The sequence below is a fragment of the Triticum urartu genome, chromosome 7, assembly GCF_003073215.2.
Source record: "Triticum urartu cultivar G1812 chromosome 7, Tu2.1, whole genome shotgun sequence".
In the NCBI taxonomy this organism is placed as follows: domain Eukaryota; kingdom Viridiplantae; phylum Streptophyta; class Magnoliopsida; order Poales; family Poaceae; genus Triticum; species Triticum urartu.
In genome coordinates this window covers 158,688,618-158,699,248 of record NC_053028.1, presented here as the reverse complement: position 1 = coordinate 158,699,248, position 10,631 = coordinate 158,688,618, and positions in this window count along the sequence as shown.

Below are 10,631 nucleotides of genomic sequence, written 5' to 3'. Positions count from 1 at the left end.
CTCTGAGAATTGTACAGATTTACTTCAAAATCGATATCATGATGGGTCCTTAGGTGTATTTTCTTTGTTTCAAAATTTTCATGGTCTTCAAAACCCATCCTCTCCAAGACATAACGTCTTGCATGGCATGGGATAAGCTAGTCGAATTGTAAAAGATGAAAATTAGACGTTAAAATAGTTGAAGTCATGCTTAATTATGGAAAAAACACTTGTCGTTGTTGCGTACCGTTTCAACATCGAAGGTCTCCTCGAGCTAAATGCTGAAGCGTCGATCTTCATCCAGCTCAACGAACCTGTCGCACATACCTCGATCGTCGTGCCACCAGCTGCACTCCCCCGGGAGACTGTCGTCATCCGAGTACGACATTTCCTACGTTCATAATTCAAAGATTAAACTTGTACAATTAAATATATGTACTAAAAAACCTAAATTAGATCATTATTTTTCAAGAAAATCCAGGCCACTCGATATTTCCTACATATTCTAGCACAAGTCATGCCAGAATTCAGGGAAAAATCCGGCATGACCTTTGCTAAAAAAGGACATATCGAGCGCCTGAAATTTGCCGGAGCGGAAATTAATCAACACTCCGGCAAAACATAGGCCACTCGGAGGTGTAACCAAAACATGACCGGGCACTCCGGCAAAACAAGCGCCTGAAACTCATAAAGGACTCATATTGACATGGAGATTTGCCTGGTCTCACCTCGAGGTCGGAGGGGGTCGGTGACGGGGACGACGGCGGGGATGATGGAGGGGCTCCTTGATTTCTACAAAAGCAAAAACCCTATTAATTCAACTAGTACATCCCGAATAATTGCTTAAACTAAAAGATAACAACAAATATGATATGTTCAACTAGTTCTATTAATTCAACTAGTTCTTACTAAATATAAACTTACTATAAATAGAAAAAAACTAGTTCTTTCTAAAAAATAAAGTAGTTCAACTAGTTATTTTAATTTTCTTACTAAAAATACATTAGTTCTATTAATTCAACTAGTTTATTAATTTACTTACTAAACTAGTTCAACTAAAACTAAACTAGTTCAACTAAAACTAAACTAGTTCTATTAATTCAACTCGTTCTTACTAAATATAAACTTACTATAAATAGAAAGAAACTAGTACATCTACTACTACGAATTAACATCTACTACTACATCTACTACTAATTAACATCTACTACTGCTAATTATACAACTAGTTTACCATCACAACTACTAATTAATATCTACTACTACTAAAAATCATATTCTATGAACCCTAAATTAACATCTACTACTACTAAAATCATCTACTAACTAAGCAAAGAGAGAGGGGGTGGGGGAGGGGTGGGGGGCTTACAGAGAGGGGAGAGACGGTGGCAGGGAGGTGCTCGGCGACGGAGGTAGGGGCGGCGAGGGCGGGCTCGGGATCGGGAGGCGGCGGTCCTGGGCGGGCTCGGGCGGCAGCGGTGAGGTCGAGAGCGGCGGCGGGCGGCGACGGTGAGGTTGAGGGCGGGCTCGGGCGGCGCCGGTGAGGGGAGGATCGGGCTCGAGCGGCGCGGCGTGACAAGAGTAGGGGAACAGGGGGGAAAGGAGGACTTGGCGAAATTTTGAGCCGGGGTGGTGGTTAAGTCGAACTAGCAGTAGCGCTCGTAAGGAAAACGCGCTATAGCTAACTTATCTATAGCGCGTTTTATGTAAAAACGCTACTGCTAATGGAAGCAGTTATTTCTTTTGTTTATCCCAAAATTAGTAACGCTTTGTCCTGAAAAAACGTTGTAAGTCTAAGCAATGTGAAAACATCAAAAATATACATTGGTCATCATTGATCTTTTTGTGTAGAATCTAAATAGTCAACATGAATCCTCACTGTACCTGTATAGGTACAGGCGAGGATTCATATTGCAGCTACAAATCATACACATATAGTTCAATGAAGACCAAGTGCTCGAGATAGGTTGAGAAGTAACATATTTAAGGTGGTAAACACCTTGTTCACTTAGCAGTATGGGACTAAATTAATTAGTTGCGGTGATACTTAGCAGCAGTGAGTTTTTAAGAAAAACGCTGCTACTAAGTACTTTAGCAGTAGCGCATCCCCCGGAAGGTCGCTACTACTATATCTAGCCAGGAGGCAACACCGTGGAAAATATAGTAGTAGCGCTTGTTCCGCATAGAGCACTACTGCTACTTAGATATTAGTAGCGCTGCTCTCTGGAGCTCACTACTGCTAATTAGCAGTAGCGTCTGTTTTCAAACCACGCTGCTGCTAAGATTCTGTGTATAAGGTTTTCCCTAGTAGTGCTCGTCCGGCGGAGCTCCGGAACAGGCCCCAAGATGGGATCTTGTGGATACAGAAAGTTGCGGTGGTGGAATTAGGTTTTTGGCTCCTGTTCTGATCGTTTGGGGGTACGTGTGTATATATATGAGGAAGAAGTACGTCGGAGGAGCAACGAGGGGCCCACGAGGCAGGGGGCGCCCTAGGGGGGGCGCGCCCCCCACCCTCGTGACCGCCTCTTTTGTTCCTTGGAGCAGGGTCCAAGTCTCCTGGATCACGTTCAGTGAGAAAATCACGTTCCCGAAGATTTTATTCCGTTTGGACTCCGTTTGATATTCCGTTTCTTCGAAACACTGAAATAGGCAAAAAAAACAGCAATTCTGGGTTGGGCCTCCGTATAATAGGTTAGTCCCAAAAATAATATAAAAGTGGAAAATAAAGCCCAATATAGTCCAAAACAGTAGATAATATAGCATGGAGCAATCAAAAATTATAGATACGTAGGAGACATATCAGGCATCCCCAAGCTTAATTCTTGCTCGTCCTCGAGTAGGTAAATGATAAAAAGAGAATTTTTGATGCGGAGTGCTACTTGGCATAATTTCAATGCAAATCTTCTTAATTGTGGTATGAATATTCAGATTAGAAAGATTCAAGACAAAAGTTTATATTGACATAAAAATAATAATACTTCAAGCATACTAACAAAGCAATTATGTCTTCTCAAAATAACATGGCCAAAGAAAGTTATCCCTTCAAAATCATATAGTCTGGCTATGCTCTATCTTCACCACACAAAGTATTTAAATCATGCACAACCCCGATGACAAGCCAAGCAATTGTTTCATACTCTAACTTTTTCAAAACTTTTTCAATCTTCATGCAATACATGAGCGTGAGCCATGGATATAGCACTATAGGTGGAATAGAATGGTGGTTGTGGAGAAGACAAAAAGGAGGGGAAGATAGTCTCACATCAACTAGGCGTATCAACGGGCTATGGAGATGCCCATCAATAGATATCAATGTGAGTGAGTAGGGATTGCCATGCAACGGATGCACTAGAGCTATAAATGTATGAAAGCTCAACAAAAGAAACTAAGTGGGTGTGCATCCAACTTTCTTGCTCACGAAGACCTAGGGCAATTTTGAGGAAGCCCATCATTGGAATATACAAGCCAAGTTCCATAATGTAAAATTCCCACTAGAATATGAAAGTGACAACATATGAGACCCTCTATATGAAGAACATGGTGCTACTTTGAAGCACAATATATGAGACACGATATATCATGGTGCTACTTTGAAGCACAAGTGTGGAAAAAAGATAGTAGCATTGCCCCTTTTTATTTATTTTCTATTTTTTGGGGGGCTTTCCTTTTTTTTCTTTGGCCTTTCTTTTTTTATTGGGACAATGCTCTATTGAATGATGATCATCACACTTCTATTTATTTACAACTCGATTCTAAAACAAAGTATGACTCTATATGGATGCCTCCGGCGGTGTACCGAGATATGCAATGAATCAAGAGTGACAAGTATGAAGAAATTATGAACGGTGGCTTTGCCACAAATACTATGTCGACTACATGATCATGCTAAGCAATATGACAATGATGAACGTGTCATGATGAACTAGGTGGTGGAAAGTTGCATGGCAATATATCTCGGAATGGCTATGGAAATGCCATAATAGGTAGGTATGGTGGCTGTTTTGAGGAAGGTATATGGTAGGTGTATAATACCGGCGAAAGGTGCGTGGTATTAAAGAGGCTAGCAAAGGTGGAAGGGTGAGAGTGCGTATAATCCATGGACTCAACATTAGTCATAAAGAACTCATATACTTATTGCAAAAATCTAGAAGTTATCAAAGCAAAGTATTACGCGCATGCCCCTAGGGGGATAGATTGGTAGGAAAAGACCATCGCTCGTCCCCGACCGCCACTCATAAGGAAGACAATCAATAAATAAATCATGCTCTGACTTCATCACATAACGGTTCACCATACGTGCATGCTACGGGAATCACAAACTTTAACACAAGTATTCTTTAAATTCACAACTACTCAACTAGCACGACTTTAATATTATCACCTCCATATCTCAAAACAATTATCATGCTTCAATCTTTTCTTAGTATTCAACACACTCAAAAGAAAGTTTCACAAATCTTGAATACCAAGCATATTATTATTAAGCAAATTACCATGCTATTAAGAGACTCTCAAAATAATTTAAGTGAAGCATGAGAAATCAATAGTTTTTTCAAAACAAATCCACCACCGTGCTCTAAAAGATCTAAGTGAAGCACATAGAGCAAAATTATAACACTCAAAAGATATAAGTGAAGCACATAGGGCAAAATTAACTAGCTCAAAATATATAAGTGAAGCACATAGAGCAAAACTACTTAGCTCAAAAGATATAAGTGAAGCACATAGAGCAAAACTACTTAGCTCAAAAGATATAAGTGAAGCACATAGAGTATTCTATCAAATTTTAATTCATATATGGCTCTCTCAAAAGGTGTGTACAGCAAGGATGATTGTGGCATACTAAGACAAGAAGATACAAATAATACAAGATGCTCCAATAAAAACACATATCATGTTGGTGAATAAAAATATAGCTCCAAGTAAATTACTGATGGAAGTGGACGAAAGAGGGGATGCCTTCCGGGGCATCCCCAAGCTTTGACTTTTTGGTGTCCTTGGATTATCTTGGGGGTTCCATGGGCATCCCCAAGCTTAGGCTCTTGCCACTCCTTGTTCCATGATCCATCAAAAGAATTCACCCAAAACTTGAAAACTTCACAACACAAAACTCAAAATAGAAAACTCATGAGCTCCGTTAGCAAAAGAAAACAAAAGACCACTTAAAGGTACTGTAATGAACTCATTCTTTATTTATATTGGTGTTAAACCTACTGTATTCCAACTTATCTATGGATTATAAACTATTTTACTAACCATAGATTCATCAAAATAAGCAAACAACACACGAAAAACAGAATCTGTCAAAAACAGAACAGTCTGTAGTAATCTGTATTTAGCGCAAGATCTGGATCCCTAAAAATTCTAAAATAAATTTATGGACGTGAGGAATTTATATATTAATCATATGAAAAAAGAATTAACTAAATATCACTCTTCAAATAAAAATGACAGTAGTTCTCGTGAGCGCTAAAGTTTCTGTTTTTTACAGCAAGTTCAACAAGACTTTCCCCAAGTCCTCCCAACGGTTCTACTTGGCACAAACACTAATTAAACACAAAAAACACAACCAAAACAGAGGCTAAATAATTTATTTATTACTAAGCAGGAGAAAAAGCAAGGAATAAAAATAAAATTGGGTTGCCTCCCAACAAGCGCTATCGTTTAACGCCCTTAGCTAGGCATAAAAGCAAGGATAGATCTAGGTATTGCCATCTTTGGTAGGAAATTCTTCGATGAGGCATCTATTTTCCTTAGGAATTTCTTTATTTCTAGTGATTATCGAACTTTTAGGCACAAGATCGAAAAATTCATTTGTAGCAATCGGTTCCTTAATGATAGCAAAAAGATTAGGATGAATACCTATAGATTTAAGATCCGCAGTTTCCTTACTAGATGATTCACCCTTATTTTTAGGAACATACATAAGCTTGGCAATTTTAGTAGGAGGACTTGGAGTATTCTTTACGGAAGAAAAAGCGGTTCCCAAGTTTGTAATGATACCCTCAAGTTTATCAATTCTAGTGAATCTAAGTTTATCTTCTCATTAAATATGGGTCCCTTTTCCTTAATATTTTTCAGAGTCATTCCTACCTTAGAACCATATTGAGTAATTTGATTGTGGATCTTTTTATCTAGATTTTCAATTGATTCAATAGTAGCAACTTTATTTTCAATAATTTCAAGTCTTTGCATAACATGCTCCAAAGTTAACGTGGTTCCATTAACCAAAAGAGGTGGTGAGCCGAATAAATTTAGCATAGCATTATAAGAATAAAAAGTATGGCTACCCAAGAAGTTCCCTCCGGTAATGGTATCGAGAATATATCTATACCAAGGATTAACACCTACATAAAAATTGCGGAGAATAACTAAGGTAGATTGCTTCCTGGTAGATCTATTTTGAGCATTGCAAATTCTATACCAAGCATCTTTTAGATTTTCTCCCTCCATTTGTTTAAAATTTAGAACTTCACTCTCGGGAGACAATGGGGAAGATATGAGAATAGCCATGGCGACAAGCAAACAAAAAGGCAAGCGGGCAAAAGAGGCAAATAGAGAGGGAGGATAGAGAGAGAGGGCGAATAAAACGGCAAGGGTGAATTGGGGGAGAGGAAAACGAGAGGCAAATGGCAAATAATGTAATGCGAGAGATAGGGATTGTGATAGATACTTGGTATATTGACTTTTTGCGTAGACTCCTCGGCAACGGCGCCAGAAATCCTTCTTGCTACGTCTTGAGCTTGCGTTGGTTTTCCCGAAGAGGAAGGGATGATGCAGCAGAGTAGCGTAAGTATTTCCCTCAGTTTTTGAGAACCAAGGTATCAATCCAGTAGGAGGCCACGCTCAAGTCCCTCGTACCTGCACAAAACGATAGCTACTCGCAACCAACGCGATTAGGGGTTGTCAATCCCTTCACGGTCACTTACAAGAGTGAGATCTGATAGATATAATATTTTTGGTATTTTTGGTATAAAGATGCAAAGTAAAAAAGTAAAGGAAAAATGAAAGGCAAAGCAAGATTAAAGTGATGGAGATTGATATGATGAGAATAGACCCAGGGGCCATAGGTTTGACTAGTGGCTTCTCTCAAGAGCATAAGTATTCTACGGTGGGTGAACAAATTACTGTTGAGAAATTGACAAAATTAAGCATAGTTATGAGAATATCTAGGCATGATCATGTATATAGGCATCACGTCCGTGAAAAGTAGATCGAAACGATTCTGCATCTACTACTATTACTCCACTCATCGACCGCTATCCAGCATGCATCTAGAGTATTAAGTTAAAAACAAAGTAACGCCTTAAGCAAGATGACATGATGTAGAGAGATAAATTCATGCAATATGAAATAAACCCCATCTTGTTATCCTCGATGGCAACGATACAATATGTGCCTTGCTGCCCCTTGTGTCACTGGGTAAGGACACCGCAAGATCGAACCCAAAGCTAAGCACTTCTCCCATGGCAAGAACTACCAATCTAGTTGGCCAAACCAAACGGATAATTCGAAGAGACTTGCAAAGATAACCAATCATACATAAAAGAATTCAGAGAAGATTCAAATATTATTCATAGATAGACTTGATCATAAACCCACAATTCATCGGTCTCAACAAACACACCGCAAAAATAAGATTACATTGAATAGATCTTCACAAGAGAGGGGGAGAACTTTGTATTGAGATTCAAAGAGAGAGAAGAAGCCATCTAGCTACTAACTATGGACCCGAAGGTCTGAGGTAAACTACTCACACTTCATCGGAGGGGCTAGGATGATGTAGAAGCCCTCCGTGATGACGGCCCTCGTCCCGCGGAGCTCCGGAACAGGCCCCAAGATGGGATCTCGTGGATACAGAAAGTTGCGGCGGTGGAATTAGGTTTTTGACTCCTGTTCTGATCGTTTGGGGGTACGTGTGTATATATAGGAGGAAGAAGTACGCTGGAGGAGCAACGAGGGGCCCATGAGGCAGGGGGCGCACCCTAGGGGGGGCGCCCCCCACCCTCGTGACCGCCTCTTTTGTTCCTTGGAGCAGGGTCCAAGTCTCCTGGATCACGTTCGGTGAGAAAATCACGTTCCCGAAGATTTTATTCCGTTTGGACTCCGTTTGATATTCCGTTTCTTCGAAACACTAAAATAGGCAAAAAAAAAGCAATTTTGGGCTGGGCCTCCGGTTAATAGGTTAGTCCCAAAAATAATATAGAAGTGGAAAATAAAGCCCAATATAGTCCAAAATAGTAGATAATATAGCATGGAGCAATCAAAAATTATAGATACGTTGGAGACGTATCAGTGACCCTTATCTCTAATTAACCCTAAGACTAACGGGATATACTGCCAGCCCAGGCCCATTAGGCCCATTACGTACTCTAACAGTATATGATACAACAAGAAAGTTTTGTCAATCCTAAAGGTGCTGACAAAGTGTGCAAGCTCCAGCGATCCATCTATGGACTGGTGCAAACATCTCGGAGTTGGAATATATGCTTTGATGAGTTGATCAGAGCATATGGTTTTATACAGACTTGCGGTGAAGCCTGTATTTACAAGAAAGTGAGTGGGAGCACTACAGCCTTTCTGATAAGTATATGTGAATGACATATTATTGATCGGAAATGATGTAGAATTTTCTAGAAAGCATAAAGGAGTGTTTAAAAGGAGTTTTTCAAAGAAAGACCTCCATGAAGCTACTTACATATTGAGCATCGGGATCTATAGAGATAGATCAAGACGCTTGATATATTTTTCAATGAGTACATACCTTGACAAGATTTTGAAGTAGTTCAAAATGGAACATTCAAAAAAGGAGTTCTTGCCTTTGTTGTAAGGTGTGAAGTTGAGTAAAGACTCAAAACCCGACCACGGCAGGAAATAGAAAGAGAATGAAAAGTCATTCCCTATGCCTCAGTCATAGTTTCTATAAAGTATGCTATGCTGTGTACCAGAAATATTGTGTACCTCACCATGAGTTTGGCAAGAGGGTACAATAGTGATCCAGGAGTGGATCACTAGACAACGGTCAAAATTATCTTTACTGGAATAAGGACATGTTTCTCGGTTATGGAAGTGACAAAAAGATCGTCGTGAAGGGTTACATTGATGCAAGCTTTGCACTGATCTAGATGACTCTAAGTCTCAATGTGGATACATATTGAAAGTGCGAGCGATTAGCTAGAGTAGCTCCGTGTAGAGCATTGTAGACATAGAAAATTTCCAAAATACATATGGCTCTGAATGTGGCAGACCCGTTGACTAAACTTCTCTCACAAGCAAAACATGATCACTCTTTGGGTGTTAATCACATAGCGATGTGAACTAGATTATTGACTCTAGTAAATCCTTTGGGTATTAGTCACATGGAGATGTGAACTAATCATATAAAGGTGTGAACTATTGGTGTGAAATCACATGATGATGTAAACTAGATTATTGACAGTGCAAGTGGGATACTGAAGGAAATATGCCCTAGAGGCAATAATAAAGTTGTTATTTATATTTCCTTATATCATGATAATTTTTTATTATTCATGCTAGAACTATATTAACTGGAAAATTAGTACATATGTGAATACATAGACAAACAAAGTGTCCCTAGTATGCCTCTACTTGACTAGCTCGTTAATCAAAGATGGTTAAGTTTCCTAGCCATAGACATGTGTTGTCATTTGATGAAAGGGATCACATCATTAGAGAATGATGTGATGGACAAGACCCATCCATTAGCTTAGCACTATGATTGTTTAGTTTATTGCTATTGCTTTCTTCATGACTTATACATGTTCCTATGACTATGAGATTATGCAACTCCCGAATACCGGAGGAACACTTAGTGTGCTATCAAACGTCACAACGTAACTGGGTGATTATAAAGATGGTCTACAGATATCTCCGATGGTGTTTGTTGAGTTGGCATAGATCAAGATTAGGATTTTTCACTCTGATTGTCGGAGAGGTATCTCTAGGCCCTCTCGGTAATGCACATCACTATAAGCCTTGCAAGAAATGTGACTAATGAGTTAGTTGCGGGATGATGCATTACAGAATGAGTAAAGAGACTTTCCGGTGACGAGATTGAACTAGGTATGATGATACGGACGATCAAATCTCGGGCAAGTAACATACCGATGACAACGGGAACAATGTATGTTGTTATGCGGTCTGACCGATAAAGATCTTCGTAGAATATGTAGGATCCAATATGAGCATCCAGGTTCCTCTATTGGTTATTGACCGGAGATATGTCTCGGTCATGTCTACATAGTTCTTGAACCCGTAGGGTCCGCATGCTTAACGTTCGATGACGATTTGTATTATGAGTTATGTGATTTGATGACCGAAGATTATTCGGAGTCCTGGATGAGATCACGAACATGACAAGGAGTCTCAAAATGGTCGAGACGTAAAGATCGATATATTGGAAGGCTATATTCGGACATCGGAAAGTTTGTGAGTGGTTCGGTTATTTTTCGGAGTACCGGAGAGTTACGGGAATTCGCCGGGGGAAGTATTGGGCCTTCATGGGCCTTAGTGAAAAGGAGAGAAGGGCCATAATGGGATGTTGCACACCCCACCATGGGCTGGTCCGAATTGGACTAGGGAGGGGGTGGCGCCCCCCTCTTTCCTTCTCCCTCTCCTCTCCTTCCTTCTTC